This window comes from Panthera tigris, chromosome B4 (genome assembly GCF_018350195.1).
Source record: "Panthera tigris isolate Pti1 chromosome B4, P.tigris_Pti1_mat1.1, whole genome shotgun sequence".
Taxonomy (NCBI): domain Eukaryota; kingdom Metazoa; phylum Chordata; class Mammalia; order Carnivora; family Felidae; genus Panthera; species Panthera tigris.
This window is the reverse complement of record NC_056666.1, coordinates 111,564,402-111,585,255: the sequence shown is the minus strand read 5'-3', so window position 1 is coordinate 111,585,255 and position 20,854 is coordinate 111,564,402. Positions and strand designations below refer to the sequence as shown.

At 36.6% G+C, this 20,854-nt stretch overlaps 1 long non-coding RNA gene across 8 annotated transcripts in view; it reads right to left on the bottom strand.

Annotated features, from left to right (window-relative positions):
- Positions 1 to 20,854, bottom strand: part of LOC107179968 — a 225,957-nt gene that overhangs the window by 31,459 nt on the left and 173,644 nt on the right. For 7 of the 8 annotated variants that reach the window (XR_006220121.1, XR_006220115.1, XR_006220120.1 and 4 more), the window contains 2 exons: positions 18,094 to 18,198; positions 16,678 to 16,765 (listed from right to left, as the gene is read on the bottom strand). This is a non-coding gene — a long non-coding RNA (uncharacterized LOC107179968). The remainder of the gene's footprint in view (positions 1 to 16,677; positions 16,766 to 18,093; positions 18,199 to 20,854) is intronic. The other variant, XR_006220119.1, reaches the window with a different exon arrangement.

Genomic DNA, 20,854 nt, shown 5'->3' with positions numbered 1-20,854 from the left:
TAAGTTGCACGTATGCATTTACATCTCCTAGGTAAAGGGGCACCTGGGTGGTTCAGTCAGTTAGGCATCCCACTTTGGCTCAGGTCTTGTTCTTACGGTTCATGGTTCAAGCCCCACATAGGGCTCTGTGCTGACAGCTCAGAGCCTGAAGCCTGCTTTCAATTCAGTGTCTCCCTCTCTCTGGCCCTCCCCCACTCACGGTCTGTCTCACTCTCTCTCTCAAAAATAAATAAACATTAAAAAAAATCTCCTAGTTAAAAATCACTTCATGTCATTTTTAATAGTAAATATGTTTTATTCATTTAAAATATCCTAAGAAAACATTCACTCAATCTACCCAAATGCAACAAAATTTCTGGTCATTCATCATCTTTCACATAAAAGCAATACAAAAAAATTGAAGGGAAGTATAATTAGGTACCTCCATTTTCTAGTTTTATTTTTCTGTATAAGGGTCACATTCAAACTTTTTATTTGGATTTGGTGCAAAATTATTCACTTTTACTTGGATTGTACTTGGTACTTCTAAAGTGGAACTTGTGAAGGGCACGTGGGTGGCTAGTCAGTTAAGCATCTGATGCTTGAGTTTGGCTCAGTCATGATCTCGTGGTTTGTGGGTTCAAGCCCCACATCAGCCTCTGCACTGATAGTGCAGAACCTAGTCTCTGTCTCCCTCCATCTCTGCTCCTCACCTCCCCTCACAAAATAAATAAATAAACTTAAAAAAAAAGAGTATGGAGTGCCTTGGATGGTTCAGTTAGTTAAGTGACCAACTCTTGGTTTTGGCTCAGGTCATGATCTCCTGGTTCATGATTTCAAGCCCTACATTGGTCTCCTCAGCTGGCAGCATGGAGCCTGCTTGGGATTCTGTCTCTCCCTCTCTCTGCCCCTCCCCTGCTTGTGCTGTCTCTGTCTCTCTCAAAATAAATAAATAAACTTAACTAAACTAAAATAAAATAACTTAACTAAAATAAAATAAAACAAAGTGGAACTTGTGAAAACTACTTTTATAAATATAGATTTTAATGTTTCATTCATTCAACACATTTATTGTACATTTATTAATGGTGAACATTATGCTAGATGTTGGATATACAATGAGTATAGGACTTGGTCCTGTCTTTTAGACAGTATAAAAATAAATAGGCAATTAACTGAGACTGATAATTTATTTGATGGGAATAAGTACAGGGTACTACAGGAGAACACAGGAGCCACACCAATTTCATTCAGAAGTAATGGAGGAGGCAAAGGGGAGGAAGTGGTGTTTTTAAGACCTGGAGGTTGAGAAATTAGCCAGAAAAAAACAAAAATTACATTAGGAGAAAAAAGAACTCTAAGACTTTAAGAGTTTCTTCAGATATACATCAATTCCTCTTTCACATCTCAATTGATAAATATCAAACTGGAATGTACCTTGGAGAGAATAATCAACCCTTCATTTTATGGTTGAGACTCATGGTCTTGAAATGACTCACCTCAGGTGATAGAATAAATTGATGGCATAATCAGAACTTTGACCCAAGGCTCTTATTAACATCTGTCCTCATGAAGTATCCCAGTAAATCACTTCTACCTGACTCCTCCAGCAATTTCTACAGAAACCTTCAGCAATTTAGATACAGAATAAGATTACCTAAAACTTTGTTTATTTAAAGTCATAATTAAAAAAACTATTGCCCTTGGGAGGGAGACAAGATGACGGAACAGCACGGAAGTTTTATGTGTGTCTTGCATCCATGAAATACAGCCAGACTAACACTAAACCATCCTACACACCTAGAAAACTGATCTGAGGATTAACACAACAATCTGCACAACGTGAACCACAGAATTCAGCAAGTACGTGGCACAGAGAGGTAAATTTGGGGAGAAAGATGGTGCGGGAAGGGAGGTGCTTTTGTGTGTGGAGAGAGGACAGAGACGGGGGTAAGAGGCTGGAGGGAGAATATGGGAAAAGCACCCCTCCCCAAAAGCAGCTGTAGAGAAAACGGAAAATTGGAAACAGCCACAGGGACTGAACTAAAAAAGGAGAAAGGAGAAAGGAGAAGGGAGAGGTTTAAATTCCACTGAGACTGCAAACAACGGGAGCACAAAGGCTGCAACTCCGCAGCTCGATACCTTGAGGTGCTCAGGTGGGAAGGGCGAATCTCCAGGAGCAGAGTGGGGTCTGGGAGGTTCTCGGGCCACACAGGGAGAAGCGGTTCCACTGCTGGAAGGACATTTGTAGAGGCTGTGAGGCAACCTGGGCCCAGTAGATCCCAGAGAATGGCCACATTTGCCGGTGCTGGAACAAGGTCCTTAAGGGTGAAGCCTGGTGCCAGATGTGTGTCGTCATTTTCCATTACCCCTGAAACGCTGCTGCTACACTATCTCGCAAACTTTTTCTGGGGGGGCTGGCACCTGGCCACAGTCTCTGGGCACCAGCAGCAGCATGGTCCCACGAACTTTCCTGGGTGCAGCTGGCATTCAGCCATTGCTCAGTGAGACCCTCTACAGAGGGGCAGACTGGGACAAAGCCGCAAACCCTCAGAACTATGGGGCCGGGAAAACAGCTGCATCTGAGACAAAACTCAGGAGAGAGGTACTACCTGGGGGTGGGTCACAGACAGGGTAAAAGTGGGGAGTGGATGAAAGCTGAAGACAAAGGATGGGTGTGTGATTGCTGATCGGGGAGAAGAGAGTTCTTATACTAAAGACTGGGTAGATGGGTGATGCCATTTTCACGACTCTCGCGCATGCGCATATGCACCTACAAGTGCAGTAGGCTCGTAGCGCCATCTAGTGGAGAATGGAGCCATTACACTAAGCCCCGCACAATTGGGCCAACCTCGCTCTTCAAGAACACAAGTCTCACCACCTGCTTAGTTTATGGACTATAAAGCACTTCATAGTCTTACTTCCAGGGGAAAATGTAATTTCAGTTGTATTTCAATCTGTTAGCAGGTCCATCTATTTAATTTTCTTTCTTTCTATTTTTTTTACTCTTCTTCACTTCTTTTTCTTAAATACAGAAAGAGAAAAAATTCATTTTTATTTTCAATTTTTATTAAAAATATTTTTGTACTATATTTTTTACTTCTGTGTGAATTTTTTCAAATTCTAGTTTACTTCCATCATTTCATTTTAGTCTACTTCAGTGTGTTCATTTTTTTCAAATTTTCAAACGATTATCTTTTTTTGTTATTCTTTCCCTTTTTTCCCTAATCTATCAACCACTTTAAACACCCAGACCAAACCACACCTAGGATCTAGCATCATTTATTTGATTTTGTGTGTGTGTGTTTAATTTTTTAATTTTAATATTTTTAATTTTAATTTTTTAATTTTAATTTTTTCTACCTCATTAATTCTCTTCTCCCTTCAAAATGATGAAACGAAGGAATTCACCCAAAAGAAAGAGCAGGAAGAAAGGACAGCCAGGGACTTAACCAACACAGATACAAGTAAAATGTCTGAACCAGAATTTAAAATCACGATAATAAGAATACGAGCTGGAGTGGAAAATAGATTAGAATCCCTTTCTGTGGAGATAAAAGAAGTAAAAACTAGTCAGGATGAAATAAAAAATGTTATAACTGAGCTGCAATCATGGATGGATGCCGTGGCAGCAAAGATGGATGAGGCAGAACAGAGAATCAGTGATATAGAGGACAAACTTATGGAGAATAATGAAGCAGAAAAAAGAGGGAGATTAAGGCAAAAGAGCATGATTTAATAATTAGAGAAATCAGTGACTTATTAAAAAGGAACAACATCAGAATCATAGGGGTTCCAGAACAGGAAGACAGAGAAATAGGAGTTGAAGGGTTATGTGAGCAAATCATAGCAGAAATCTTTCCTAATGTGGGGAAAGACAGACATCAAAATCCAGGAAGCACAGAGGACTCTCATTAGATTCAACAAAAACTGACCATCAACAAGGCATATCATGGTCAAAGTCACAAAATACCCAGGCAAGGAGAGAATCATGAAAGCAGCAAGGGAAAAAAAGTCCTTAACCTACAAGGGAAGGCAGATCAGGGTTGTAGCAGACCTATCCACAGAAACTTGGCAGGCAAGAAAGGAGTGGCAGGATATATTCAACGTGCTGAATCAGAAAAATATACAGCAAAGAATTCTTTATCCAGCAAGACTGCCGTTCAAAACAGGAAAGATAAAAAGTTTCCCACACAAACAAAAATTAAAGGAGTTTGTGACCACTAAACCAGCCCTGCGAGAAATTTTAAGGGGGACTCTCTGAGGGGAGAAAAGATGAAAATATAAATAAATAAATAAATAAATAAATAAATAAATAAATAAATAAATACAAAAGCAACAAAAATTGGAAAGGACCAGAGAACAGCAGAAACTCCAACTCTACAAACATCATAATGGCAATAAATTCATATCTTTCAGTCCTCACTCTAAACATCAATGGACTCAATAATCCAATCAAAACACATAGGGTAACAGAATGGATAAGAAAACAAGTCCCATCTAAATGCTGTTTACAAGAGACTCACTTTAGACCTAAAGACACTTTCAGATTGAAAATAAGGGGATAGAGAACCATCTATCATGCTAACGGTCAACAAAAGAAAGCCGGAATGGCCATACTTATATCAGACAATCTAGACTTTAAAATAAAGACTGAATCAAGTGATGAAGAAGGGCATTATATCATAATTAATGGTTCTATTCACCAAGAAGACCTAACAATTGTAAACATTTATGCACCAAGTGTGGAAGCACCCAAATATATAAATCAATTCATCACAAACATAAAGAAACTCATCGATAGTAATACCATAATAGTAGGAGATTTCAATATCCCACTCTCAGCAATGGACAGATCATATAATCAAAAAATCAACAAAGAAACAATGGCTTTGAATGACACACTGGACCAGATGGACTTAACAGATATATTCAGAACACTTAATCCTAAAGCAGCAGAATATACATTCTTCTCCAGTTCACATGGAACATTCTCCAGAATAGACCACATATTGGGACAAAATTCAGCCCTCAGCAAGTACAAAAAGATCGAGATCATACCATGCATATTTTCAGACCACAATGCTATGAAACTCGAAATCAACCACAAGAAAAAATTTGGAAAGGCAACAAATACTTGGAGACTGAAGAACATCCTACTAAAGAATGATTGGGCTAACCAAGAAGTTAAAGAGGAAATTAAAAAGCATATTGAAGTCAATGAAAATGATAACACCACAACCCAAAACCTCTGGGATGCAGCAAAGGTGGCCATAAGAGGAAAGTATATAGCAATCCAGGCCTTCCTAAAGAAGGAAGAAAGATCTCAGATACACAACCTAACCTTACACCTTAAGGAGCTGGAAAAAGAACAGCAAATAAAACCCAAAACCAGCAGAAGACAGGAAATGATAATGATTAGAGCAGAAATTAATGCTATCAAAACCAAAAAAAACAGTAGAACAGATCAATGAAACCAGAAGCTGGTTCTTTGAAAGAATTAATAAAATTGATAAACCACTAGCCAGTTTGATCAAAAAGAAAAAGGAAAGGACCCAAATAAATAAAATCAAGAATGACAGAGGAGAGATCACAACCAACACAGCAGAAATACAAAAATAATAAGATAATTCTATGAGCAATTATATGCCAATACAATGGGCAATATGGAAGAAACGGACAAATTCCTGGAAACATATATACTACCAAAACTGAAATAGGAAGAAATAGAAAATTTGAACAGACCCATAACCAGTAAGGAAATTGAATTAGCAATAAAAAATCTCCCCAAAAACAAGAGTTCAGGGCCAGATGGCTTTCCAGGGGAATTCTACCAAACAATTTAAGGAAGAGTTAACACCTATTCTCTTGAAGCTGTTCCAAAAAATAGAAATAGAAGAAAAACTTCCAAACTCATTATATGAAGCCAGCATTACCTTGATCCCAAAACCAGAGACCCCACTAAAAAGGAGAACTATAGACCAATTTCCCTGATGAACATGGATGCAAAAATCCTCAACAAGATATTAGCTAACCGATCCAACAATACACTAAAAAACTATTCACCACAACCAAGTGTGATTTATACCTGGGATGCAGGGCTGATTCAATATCTGCAAAACAATTAACGTGATTCATCACATCAATAAAAGAAAGGACAAGAACCATATGATCCTCTCAATAGATGCAGAGAAAGCATTTGACAAAATACAGCATCCTTTCTTGATAAAAACCCTCAAGAAAGTAGGGATAGAAGGACTTAAAATGGTCCTTCTATATATGGTCATAAAAACCATTTATAAATGACCCAACGCTAATATCAATTGGGAAAAACTGAGACCTTTCCCCCTAAGGTCAGGAACAAGACAGGGATGTCCACTCTTGCCACTGTTATTCAACATAGTGTTAGAAGTCTTAGCCTCTGCAATCAGACAACACAAAGAAATAAAGGGCATCGAGATCAGCCAGGACAAGGTCAAACTTTCACTCTGAGCAGATGACATGATACTCTATATGGAAAACCCAAAAGGTTCCATCAAAAAACTGCTAGAATTCATTCATGAATTCAGCAAAGTTGCAGGATATAAAATCAATGCACAGAAATCGGTTGCATTCCTATACACCAACAATGAAGTGGCAGAAAGAGAAATCAAGGAATTGATCCCATTTACAGTTGCACAAAAAAACATAAAATACCTAGGAATAAATCTAACCAAAGAGGTGAAAAATCTATACACTGAAAACTATAGAAATCTTATGAAAGAAATTGAAGAAGACACAAAATGGAAAAAGAGTCCATGCTCCTGGATAGGAAGAACAAATATTGTTAAAATGTCGATACTACCCAAAGCAATCTACATATTCAATGCAATCCCTATCAAAATATCACCAGCATTCTTCACCGAGCTAGAACAAATAATCCTAAAATTTGTATGGAACCAGAAAAGACCCTGAATAGCCAAAACAATCATGAAAAAGAAAACCAAAGCAGGAGGCATCACAGTCCCAGACTTCAAGCTATACTACAAAGCTGTAATCATCAAGACAGTATGGTACTGGCACAAGAACAGACACTCAGATCAATGGAACAGAATAGAGAACCCAGAAATGGACCCACAAACGAATGGCCAACTAATCTTTGACAAAGCAGGAAAGAATATCCAATGGAATAAAGACAGTCCCTACAGCCAGTGGTGCTAGGAAAACTGGACAGCGACATGCAGAAGAATGAACCTGGACCACTTTCTTACACCATACACAATGATAAACTCAAAATGGATGAAAGACCTAAATGTAAGACAGGAAACCATCAAAATCCTCGAGAAGAAAGCAAGCAAAAACCTCTTTGATCTTGGCTGCAGCAACTTCTTACTCAACATGTCTCTGGAGGCAAAGGAAACAAAAGCAAAAATGAACTACTGGGACCTCATCAAAATAAAAAGCTTCTGCACAGGGAAGGAAACAATCAGCACAACTAAAAGGCAACTTGTGGAATGGGAGAAGATATTTGCAAATGACATATCAGATAAAGGGTTAGTATCCAATATCTACAAAGAACTTGCCAAATTCAACATCCAAAAAAGAAATAATCCAGTGAAGAAATGTGCCAAAGACATGAATAGACGCTTCTCCAAAGAAGACATCCAGATGGCCAACCAACACATGAAAAAATGCTAAACATCACTCATCATCAGGGAAATACAAATCAAAACCACAATGAGATACCACCTTATACCTATCAGAATGGCTAACATTAACAACTCAGGCAACAACAGATGTTGGTGAGGATGCGGAGAAGGAGGATCTCTTTTGCATTGTTGGTGGGAATGCAAGCTGGTGCAGCCACTCTGGAAAACAGTATGGAGGTTCCTCAAAAAACTAAAAATAGAACTACCCCACGACCCAGCAATTGCACTATTAGGCATTTATCCAAGGGATACAGGTGTGTTGTTTCGAAGGGACACATGCACTCCAATGTTTATAGCAGCACTATCAACAATGGCCAAAGTATGGAAAGAGCCCAAATATCCATCGATGGATGAATGGATAAAGAAAATGTGGTGTGTATATATATATATATATATATATATACACACACACACACACACACACACACACACACACACACACTGGAGTATTACTTGGCAATCAAAAAGAATGAAATCTTGCCATTTGCAACTACTTGGATGGAACTGGAGGGTATTACGCTAAGTGAAATTAGTTAGTCAGAGAAAGACAAAAATCATATGACTTCACTTATATGAGGATTTTAAGAGACAAAACAGATGAACACAAGGGAAGGGAAACAAAAATAATATAAAAATAGGGAGGGGGACAAAACATAAGAGACTCATAAAGATGGAGAACAAACAGAGGGTTACTGGAGGGGGTGTGGGAGGGGGGATGGGCTAAATGGGTAAGGGGAATTAAGGAATGTACTCCTGAAATCATTGTTGCACTATACGCTAACTAACTTGGATGTAAATTAAAAAAAATAAAATTATAAAAAGTAAAAAAAAAACTGTTGCCGTTAGTTTTCTAGATTGCTAGAAAAAATAATAAATTGAATTTGCGAATTATTTTTCCCATCTTAACAACTAGGTTTCATCGAACAAACTAAATGACTATGTGATGATCAGCCAATATTATTGCCATTATTATAATACAAAATGTTCAATTATTCACAGTTTAATTTGGTCATGTCATAGTGACAGCCATGAAATGAAAATCAGTTTGAAAAAGGAGGATGCAAAATATGTTTTGGTTTAATTGTTTAAATCAAATTTCAATAGGGAACATATATGGAGGACTCTGGACTGAGTAAATGAGAGTAATAAGCAATGACTGCCTGAAATTGTGAAAATTATCTTACTATACTTTGAAGAGTTGTCTATTTCAGGAATCACATTCTTTCTTTCTCCAGAAAACAATATAAGACTACACTTTTTAAATTTATATTTTAAAATCCTATAGGGGAATTTTCTATGGGTCCCAAAACATAATTATTAGCACTGTCACAAAAAAAAGCTTTTATTGCTAATAAGATTGTTGAGGTCACAGGGAGAAAAATAATAATTGATGGTTGAGCCATTTTATTAGAAGACAATTATTTCTGCTACATGTTTATTTTAATATTCATGCATTCAGATTAAGTAAGATGTCAATTAGTGATTGGTTATATTGGTCCCATCAATCACAAGTAATACAGATATATTCAGGTATTATACTGTAGAATTTCCCTCAACAACATAAGTCTGTAAAATTGAATACCAAGTATTACATCAATAGAAAAGCTACCAGTTCCAAATGGAGACCAAAGAATCATTGAGTTATCACCTACAGAAGCAATCTAATGAACTATATATCAAATAAGGAATGATAATAATTTGCTGTCAGTCTTAACAGAATAAAACAATATGGCATCTATTAGCCAATGAAAGAAAAAGAATATAAATTCACTAGGCTTCCAATTACCCTACTCCCACCTAGAATTGTTGGCCAACTGGAAAATCTATTCTGCTTAGGTTTCTTTATGGACTGCTTTTTCTTTTCTTTTTTTTCTTTTTAAAGTGCCTTTTCTTTTTGTTTCACTTCCATATTGAGAAGAACTGTGAAAAAGTAATGATTCACCCAAATAGCTACAAAAGAGATTAACAGGGATTAGTGGGGTACATTTAGGTATGTAAAAGTTATCAGGAAAGCTTCATTCTTTGAGAACTGATTACATGAATTCCAACCTAAAAACTTGAAAGAGTTCTTAACTTGTCACCTACTGTCCCAGAATCCCATGCACTTTAGTATCCGTCCCAGAGTTTTATTTTTCAATGAAATATTATTATTTGTTGCTGTATTAAAATAAGATATATTGTGTAGGTGAACAATTTTCACCTCTAGCTTTGGTCATGGTCCAATCCAGTGGCATGGGATACTTGTGCAAAGAACAGAGTTCTTATTATAACTAGGTAAATCTAAAAGATGACCAAACAAATGTCTCCAAGTTAGAGGAAAATAAGGTAGCTCCTTTTCAAGACAGTGTTCAGGGTGGTAGCTAACTAAAGTGGCTGAGTGAAGAATTAGGTGGTCAGATACAACCAACTCCTTCCAGTGTAGGTAGGATTAGGAATTCTTTGTCCTATTGACCCTGCCATGTACCATGCAGTTTAGCTGTGGCCTCTGTTATACCCCAGGAGTTGCACTAAGTCACTTGGCCACCAGTTAGTGGAGCTAATGAAAATGGGGAGACTTAAACTTCTGAATTTTAGACAAAATATACAGGAGATTAGAAGTTGAGCAGTCCTGTCCTATAGTAAAGAGAAATCTTGACATCCTTGCTACAGTGATTTTCTCAATTTTTCTTAATTTATGAATATTTATTTTTTTGGTTTGGTAACACTTCTTTCTTCATTTTACAGTAAACTCTTTTGGCAACAATAAATGTAAAGTAAACACCAGTCAATGTCCAGTGAAATGCCTATTGCATTTTAATTTCTCTAGAAAGTTAATGATAAACGTGTAACTTCCACAAAATGCTTGCTGATATTTACCACTTACTATGGGAGCCACAGTGGTATCACTGAATACTTGGAGACCAGAAACTGCTGCAAAACCTCAGCACCTCTGCAAAAATTAGGAGTTCAGAACACAGATAATTTCAGCAAGTATGTTTATAATTTACTTTGTGAAGTCTGATTTTGCATTTAGATCAAATTTCTTACTTTTAATTCTAAGCTCTCTTGTGCATGTATAGAACCATGAAGCAATAGCCATCATACTAGTTCCATTAACAGAAGAATTTCATGAACACTTACATAATACAAATTTTATATGTTATCAGATACTCCAAATAGCATATCAAAAAAAAAATTAATTCTGTTCAATGTGATACTGTTTCATCCTATTCATGTAATCTAAAAAATATTTTAGGAAATTTGTTAGGTCAAAGGTGAACACTCTGACATCTTGAATGCTAATATACACATAATTAATGTTCAAAATCAGATATGATTTTTTTGAGGTGATAGTATGAATACAATTTTTGGTGGAGCACATTGTGGAGGAAAAGCCAGCTTCTTACTAATTAAGAAAATTTAAGAAATAGAAATATTTTTGGCATTGGTTGTGGTAAACACCTAATCTATAATTGTGTAAAACTAGCTGAATTATTATACCAATCCAAAAATAAGTTGAAGTGTCAAAATGTGTACAACTACTTTTATACATATATAGTGAGAGTAACTTTTCTGAAATGAAGCAGATGTTGAACACAAAAGAACACTTTGGCTTTGCAGTGTACGCTTTCTGACTTAGATTTCTTTCATCAATTTGATTTTAAACATATATGAGCTTTTGAAATCTACTTTGTGAATCAACTACATGTACTACCATAATTTTTAATTTTTTGGTGTATCAGTCCTTTAAATTTTGTTTACGTTTGTTTAAAATGTCTTTGAACTCTTTAGCCAAAGTATTAAATAAATAGAGCAACAATTAACGATGGCCTTCAAAGCTTTTATTGAATCAAAGCTTTATTTAAGGTAGAATGGGAAAACAGGACAAAATTAAAATGTATTGCTATGAAAGCAAGGGAAGAACTGAAAAATTAGATGATAGAGTTTACAGTGTTTACAATTTAATTTCAGGGGTGCCTGGGTGGTTCAGTTGGTTGAGCGTCCGACTTTGGCTCAGGTCATGATCTCGCAGCTCGTGGGTTCAAGCCCCACGTCGGGCTCTGTGCTGACAGCTCAGAGCCTAGAGCCTGTTTTGGATTCTGTGTCTCCCTCTCTCTCTGCCCCAACCCACTCACATTCTGTCTCTGTCTCTCTCAAAAATAAATGAACATTGAAAAAAAAGTTAAAAAAAGATTTAATTTCATAATTGCACTTTAGAAGAGTTCCACTTGTATAAGTCTCTTTTGATTGCATTCTTATTTTAATTTGATAAATTTATATTCTATAAAGGAAGGAAAGGAAATTAAGAAGCCTTACAATTTCACAGCACCTAAGTCTGGCAAACCAATCAAAATCAACATAGAGATATTATTTGATGAATTTTATCTTACAAAAATATTTGCCTAAGAAAGGTACTCAATGAGTAAAAAATACAGTGTCCATGAACACTCATGAGTTAAAATTTTCTTACATTCAACTGAGAAAAAACAATTAAGAATTGAGAACTTTCACAGAATTTATGCTGGTCTTGCCAGGTGACTCAGCACCGATGAAGTATTTTTATGTATTAAAATACTATAATCTTCAGAGAAGAGTCAGTTGAAGATGCCAATTTTGTTTAAGATGTCAACCAGTCCTAGGATAGATGATACGGTCCTTCTACTCTCAATGGGCTATATATTCAGCATTCCAGAACATTCCAGCTTTTCCACTGCCTTTTTTTTTAAGCATTTTTATTGCACATAGATAGAAAAGTGCACAAATTACAAGTGTGCGGCTAAGTGAGTTTCCACAAAGTGAATATGTCTGTGTAAGCAACACCCAGATTACAAACAGAACATTTTTTACCAGAACATTATGGTAACCCTCCCACCCTCTGTGTCACCTCTCAGCTACTACACTCTTACCCTCAGGGGAACCTATCATAACTTCTAAACATGGATATTTTTAATGCATGTTATCATGTGCAGGTTCTTGAACTTTCTATGAATGCAATCACATGTTTTTACATGTGATTTATTAAATGTTATTTTTATGAGATTCATTCACATTGTCTTGAATATTGGTAATTTTTAATATTTTCATTTCTGTATATTATCCTACTATAAAAATAAACTACAGTTCACTTACCTATACTACTCTTGACAGTTATGTGGGCTGTTTCTAGCTTGGGGCTCTAGTGCATAAATTTTATGAATATTCTTATACATGTCTTTTATGAATGTATGTATATTCCTAATGTAAACTTTCAAAACATCTTTATTTTTAAATTTTATTTTATATAAATTAAACCTTTCATTAAAACAATTTCTTCTTTTTTCCAAATGAATAACAGGCAGTTCAATGCCATGAGATCAGTAAACATTTTACAATTTTACTGTAACCTTCCACTATGAATTTGTTTTTACACACATCCACATAGTCACTCATTTTACTATATTATATTATATTATATTATATTATATTATATTATATTATATATTTCATTTCATTTTTAAATGTTTTGTTTATTTTGAGAGAGAGAGAGAGAGAGAGAGAGAGAGAGAGAGAGGGAGTATGAGAGCACGTGCAGGGGAGGGGCAGAAAGAGAGGGAAGGGAGACAGATAATCCGGAGCCTGACACAGGGCTCAACCTCATGACCCTGAGATCATGACCTGAGCTGAAATCATGAGTTGGACGCCCAATAGACTGAGCCACCAAAGCACCCCCGTATTCACTCATTTTATTTTCTGCTCAGACATGGCTTTCAGTGGCAGCCATCAACCATTTGAGGAACACCCTCAACTTTCAATTAATTCTTAATCTTTAATTGATTACTTTCATAATCTTGCAGAAAAGATCCAATGATCAGTATAAATCTCAACTACAGTGTGTTGGTTTCTACCTGATTATAGACTTCGTTCTTTTGGAACAAAGTAAGTTATAAATAAAAAAATAGTCATATACATAGACTGTCCTAAAATTATTGACAATACTATTTCTGCAAAAGCCAAACAGAATAGCTTACATATAAAAAATTAAATTGTAGCTTCAAATGGTTTATAGATAATCTTCAGGAAACGTAGTTACTCTTACATAAAATATAGATTGGATATTAGACACTTGGTATGGAATTATTCATGACTGGGAGAATTTTTTTCTTTCACCTGGGAAGCAGGCATTTTATTGAAATTGGATCAGTTGTTTTGATGGTGCAATTTAGCATTATCTTTTTTCGTATATGTTAGCTTTGCAAAATTTGAAATTACTTGATTGAAGTTATCTGAACTCTTCAGAAAAATCAAGACCTGACTTAGAAGTCTGTTTTCTCCAGATATTTCAGTGTTTAAGAGTCACGTTAGAAATGGAGATTAGAAAGAAACTACCAGTAATGGATTAAGTAGGGAGAATTTAGCCAATTTAATATTGCTTAATGTTCATTTTATATGTTTGAATTACTGTGTACTTAGTAATATTATGTTGTTTCTAAATGTTTAGTAAAATAACGTCAACCTCTATATTATTGAATAAATTCTAATACTCTCAGACATACTTAGCAACTCCAAAGAAATACAAGTTATGAAATAAAACACCTTAGGTATAATATGTGTTTCTTGATGTTGCAACAAAAAGTGATAGAGTTTCTCCAAACATTCTTTAAAGTACAACTGAAAAAAAAAAAAAAAAAAACAACTAACAAATCAAATCAAATCAAATAGATTTGGATCTGACACGGAGTAATAACAAAAACAATAGCAACAACAGCAGCAAAAACGATAATAATCCCCAGTAATTATTGGGGGTTAATCATCTGGGTGCTGGGCCTCGTGTTAGCCCTGCTTTTGTAATGACTCATTTTATCCCAGCGAAACCTGAGACATAGGGAGGTTTGGGACTTGCACAATGTTGCAGAGCTAATAACTGGGAGACCTGGAGCCGGAGCCAAGAATATCCAATTTCAATGTCTATTCTTTTAACTACTCTACTGGTTTTCATAGGAATCAAGAGGGATCTTTATTAGTTTTATTTATTTATTTATTATTTATTTTTCATTTACTTATTTTGAGACAGAGATAGAGCAGGAGCCGGGGAGAGCCAGAGAGAGAGAGAGAGACGGAGAGAGAAAATCCCAAGCAGTCTCCGTGCTGTCCGTGCAGGGCCCCATTCAAGGCTTGATCCCACAAGCCGTGAGATCACGACCTGAGCTGAAATCAAGACGTGGGCACTTAACCAACGGAGACACCTAGGCCCCCCAAGAAGGATTTTTAATAAGAAATGATAGAAAGGAAAAAAAAAAAGAAATAATAGAGGGATTAGAGTCGTTTATAGCATGATTTTAGTCTTTCTTAAAATTCCTTCATTTCATAAAGTGATCATCATGCCAGGAGAGGTCCATGAACTGACTGTCCTAAATGACAGTGGCAGGAAAATGCTTCATGCCTGCTACAAGGTGACTGGGTGTGCAGCACCTCTAACTGAGCCGCGAACACAGCCTGTGCTGTTTCACTGTGCCTTTGGCTTGCCTGGCCCGACAGTGAACTATCTTTTAAAACTCAGCGTTTTTTTCCAAGCACCTCTCATTTTTATTCCTAAAGCACATTTTTTCACTGCCTTCTCACCACCCACAGCAAGGTCAAATATCTCTCTTCCCCATCGCTGTGCTTTGGCTCCTGCCTACACCATTTCACTCATTCCTCCTACCTGCTTCCCTAATGTCTCCTTTCATTTGAAACAAGTGCGTCTTCCACCTACCTGCACGAAGATTTGAAGATTCCTTTAGAGAATTCTAACTGCTGGTGTATAAATAGCTATCTTTTTGTCAGGCAAACTTACTCTGGGAAATGGTAAGTTTGCTTTTCCAGTCAAGGATATTCCCAATATCCTATATATACTCTTCTAAATGCGAGTAGTTAAGTGGATGCACTTCCTTACTTACTGAGTCTTACCAATAAATTATGAAATGTTTCTTCCTTTGATTCGATTTGATTTCAAATCATAAACATTTATCACACTTTATATTAAGAATAGTCATTCTAGGGGCGCCTGGGTGGCTCAGTTGGTTGAGCGTCCGACTTCAGCTCAGGTCACGATCTCACGGTCCGTGAGTTCGAGCCCTGCGTCGGGCTCTGGGCTGATGGCTCAGAGCCTGGAGCCTGCTTCCCATTCTGTGTCTCCCTCTCTCTCTGCCCCTCCCCCGTTCATGCTCTGTCTCTGTCTCAAAAATAAATAAACGTTAAAAAAAATAATTAAAAAAAAAAAGTCATTCTAGGGCGCCTGGGTGGCTCAGTTGATTAAGTGTCCAAGTCTTTGGTTTCAGCTCAGGTCATGATCCTTCTCTAGGTTTGGGAGTTTGAGCCCACTGCCAGGCTCTGCACTGCCAGCACAGAGCCTGCTTGCGATTCTCTCTCTGCCCCTTCCCCACCTGCTCTCTCTCTCTCTCCCTGTCTCTCAAAATAAATAAACACTACAAAAAGAATAATCATTCTAGTTACTATATTTTCATATAATAGGCTTTATGTTGGTTTGTGATTGTCGCTTTACCTTCTTCTTAGCCAGCAATTAAGAAACTTTGAATTTTACTCATTACTCCATTTTATATTATTTTTGAATTCTGAAAACAAAACGTTTTAATACAAAGATCTTTCACACGATGGGTTTTATACTTTGGTCAATTCATTCAACAATATTGTTTGGCACCTACTACGGGCCAGCCAATACTGTTTCCACAAGGAATACAGTGGTATGAAAGATGTGGGAAGTCCATGTTCTTAAGAAGCCTGCACTCTAATAAGGTACACGGTAATTACAGAGGAAACAAAAAACAGAGCAAGATATTTAGTATTTTAGAGATATTAAAGTTTTTCAGTTAATGATCAGTGGCCGATGGAAATAAATAAAATGGGAGGAGTGGTGTAGAACGGTGGTAGGGTCAGATCCAAGTACTCTGATGCTTAAATTACCATGTAATAATTTTGAAGGACCTAATAAAGCACTGCTATACGTGATGCTGCCCCCCAGTATTTCAGTGTGCATCCATCCTGTGCTACTTACTTCAGAGATTGTGTCTGGCCTTTCAGCACTGGAGTGAGGTGGGAGAGAACAGGCTTTCATCGTCATGCACAACTTGCGAGCACAAAACCTTAGGATGAAAAAAGTTTCTTATCCACAAAATGAGGGATTTGTATGAATCAGGTTTTTTTTTAAATGTTTATTTATTTATTTTAAGAGAGAAGCAGAGAGAGAGAGAAAGCAAATTCCAAGCAGGCTCACGCTGTCGGTACTGAGCTTGACACAGGGTTCGATCTAACAAACCATGAGATCATGACCAGAGCCGAAATCAAGAGTCGGTGGCTTAACTGACAGAGGCCACCACCCAGGTGTCTCATGAGTCTGGGGACCATAGATTCCTAAAGAGACTTTGGGTGAAATTCATGGGAGCTATGAAATTAAATGAGAAAAATTACCTTTACTTTCAAAATCTCTAAGTGAAATTTAACATTTCCTTCAATAAACTGGTAATAATATCCGCACTACCTGAGAATTTTTCACCAACAGAAGTCACAGATCTTTTTGAATTATGTCACAGTTGTTATGGATATCTCAAGTTATTATTTACTCCCGTCACTATTGAGAAATTATAATTACTAGATACAAAGAATGATTATGCCATTAAATGCAATAAAGAAGCACAAATATTACTGCATCCCCTTTGTTTTAAATACCAAAATAAAATCATTTTAATATAATTCATTTTCTTTCTAATCTTATTTTTTTGTGAAATAAAAGAACAAGACATTGTTAGATGATCCAGTGAAATGAAAATGTATCAATATAAACTAGAATATATATATTCTATTTTAAAATGCCAGTAAGGAAGGGGCTTGTAGGAAGTGATATTTGAGCTGAGAGCTACAGAATGAAGAGCAGTCAATTATACGGAAAGCCAAGGAGGAGACTCCAGGACAAGGGAACAGTATAGACAAAAGTACCAAACAGTAAAGAATCTGGTGAACGCTGTGGAAGGTAGGAGGTGAAAGCTACAGTTGTGTGTTTGTCTCCAGCCATGCTCAGGTTCATGGGAGTGTGAGGAAAATTGGTGGGTAAATGATTTTTACCCCGGGTTGTGATTTAGCCAGGAGTTTGATGCATGAGGAGTGGTGAAGATATATGCTAGGCATCGGTAACAATGATCACCAGGGAAATTAAGCAAAATAAGGACAACTATGAATATGTGTTAGATGTGGAGAAATACAAGAGGGTGGTGAGGATGAGGATAGTAGGACTAAAGAAGTGTAGGTTCTAGTGGGGACTGTGGATTATTGAAGCTGTATATTAGAAGGAATGGGTATGAAAAAGTCTACTTTAGTAGTTCCAGAGAGATGACAATGGCTGTTGTCTTAATCAGCTCAAGCTGCTCTAACAAATACCATAGACTGGGTGATTTAAACAACAGAATTTTTTTCTTACAGTTTTGGAGGCTGGAAGTCCAAGATTATAGTGCCAGCAAGGTGGAGTTTTGGTGATAGTCCTCTTCCTGGACTGTAGATGGATGCCTTCTTGCTTTATCTTCACCTGGTGATGAAAGACATGCATGTTTCTTCTTATAAAGCCACTAATCCCATTCATGATGGCTCTAGTCTCCTGACCTAATTACATTGCAAAGGTCCCCACTTCTAAATGCCATCACACAAGGGATTAGGCTTCAGCATATGAATGGGAAGGCATGGCAACTATGGAGATGCAAAGTATACAATTCAATATTCTTCAGGGTATTGCTAGGACAATGGAAAGGAAGCTCAATGAGGTTAGGACTTTTTCTTTTGCCACTTTGTTCCCAACTCTTAGAATTTGCCTATCACACAGAAGATGGTTAATAAATGTTAACAAATTAAATGAATGGATCACATGTGTAAGCAAGATGTCAGATGACTACCAGATTTCTGAATGGATGGAAATTTTAAATTAAGGAGAAAGGGGTGGGGGAAAGGTTTGTAGTTAAGTTAGGTTATTTCTTAAACATTAATATAAAATCATTCATGTTATCATAATCATTTCATAATCATCTCATAATCATATCATAATCACAGTGTTTTTTGAGCACCTGTTCTAGTGGAAATACCATTATAGGCACTATAAGAAAAAAATATGATCCCTTCTTTTCTAGGGATAAGAGCATGTGGAGAATTTAGTTGAAATTTAGGCAGGTATGATAGAAAAGGGCAACAGTTTTCTCCCCAGAAAATACAAACATTTTTTTAAAAATGCAGAAATACTTCCAATGTCTGCATTGAAAACTGCTTTGAAATTTGAATCCCATTCCCAGCTAAACTACCAATCAAATGTGAGCAAAATAATAATGCTTTTAGAATTCAAGGACTAAGAAAGTCTTCATTTCCTAAAAAGTATTGTTAGAAGATACACTTTAGCAAAGCCAAATATAGTTCAAGTAATCAATAAATTATGAACAGGCCTCAAATGCAATTAAAGAAAATCTCTGGATTATAGATTTACCAAAGCCTAACAAGCCTGTCCAATATTGTCCTTTTAATAAGTACATTATTAAGCCTTGGGTCAACTTAGTGATTGTGGAACATAATTACCTCTTACTCTAAAAACAATGGAGAAACAAAAGAAAACCAAAGGAAATTAGAAATACCAGGAAAAATAGATAGCTGTGCTAGAAAGGCATAATCCAAATAAAAAGTAAACAAAATGTAACATTATTCTGAGTAAATTAATTGAATAAGGAAAAGATAATGCATTTGGTTTTGATAATGTGTTCCACTTAAGTGACACAGATGTACCAATATAGATTTCTTTTTCTCTTCAAATCCATTCCCACTAGTTACGAGCAATGCAGGATTTCAATATTTTATATACTTGACATTGAAATTTAATATTAAATAATCAACTTCTCCTTAAGCATAGAAGACTCACCCCCACTAAATTGGAGGTTCTTAATCACTTCTGTATGAGTATCACCAAGAGCAATGCCTGCCCTGACACACAGTAGCATTCAGTAAATATTTCTTGTTAAAATCATGGGACAAAATATATCTATTATTCACTTTGATAGAAGTTCAAGGCAAGGGGAGTGAAGAGAAATATGGGGAAATAATTTGTTGCAAGTATCACTTGGCAGAATGATAACAACTATCACAAGAGTATCTAAAAGAAAATTAATGAACAGGACACATTCCCTGTCCTCATGGAATTCATAGCCCAGTTGGAGACCATATATATATATAAATAATTGAAAAATAAAGTATGGCAGTGTCCATGATGTTGTCAGTAACAAAATATAATAGCCAAAAAAAAAGTTAGTTTACTTGAGAGAGACTGAAGGGGCTAGGTAGGGGAGACACAAGTGATAAACCTTAAAAATGAGTAAGAATCCTCAAGGGGCCAGGGGATGGAATGTGGCAAGGAAAACAGCAGGTAAAGAGGAACATCACAGGAAAAGAGCAGGCTATAGATACCTTGATGTAGAGGGAAGGCCAGACAAAAGATTGGAGACGGTTTGGGGCACCAGGTGGGTCAGTGAGTTAAGCGTCTAACTTCAATGTCCGGTCATGACCTCACAGCTCATGAGTTTGAGCCCCCACCAGGCTCTGTGCTGACAGCTCAGAGCCTGGAGCCTTTTTTGATTTCTGTGTCTCCCTCTCTCTCTGCCCTTCCCGTGTTCATTCTCTCTCTCTGTCTCTCTCTCTCTCTTTCTCTCTCTCAAAAATATAAACAAACATTAAAAATATAAAAGATTGGAGAAGGAAATGAGGACTAAGTCAGCACATGGAAGAAGTTTAAACCTTACATTTTGTCCCTCTACACAGATACAGTTTATTTTATTTTATTTATTTGAATTTATTTATTTATTTTGAGAAAGAGAGACAGAGAGCAAGCAGGGAAGGAGCAGAGAGAGAGGGAGAGAGAGAATCCCAAGCAGAGTCCACACTGTCAGCATAGAGCTCAAACTCAGGAACTGTGAGATCATAACCTGAGCCAAAACCAAGAGCTGGATGCTTAACCAACTGAGCCACCCAGGTGCCACTACACAGATACAGTTAAAACAACAACAACAACAACAACAACAACAACAACAACAACAGAACACTTGTGAACATAATCATTTAAAAAAAATTTTGTGGAAGAAAGGCAACTTGGCAAATGAAGTTAAAGCTGATTTGGAATAACAGTAAGAATGTCAGAAAGATACTTAGGCAGACAATCA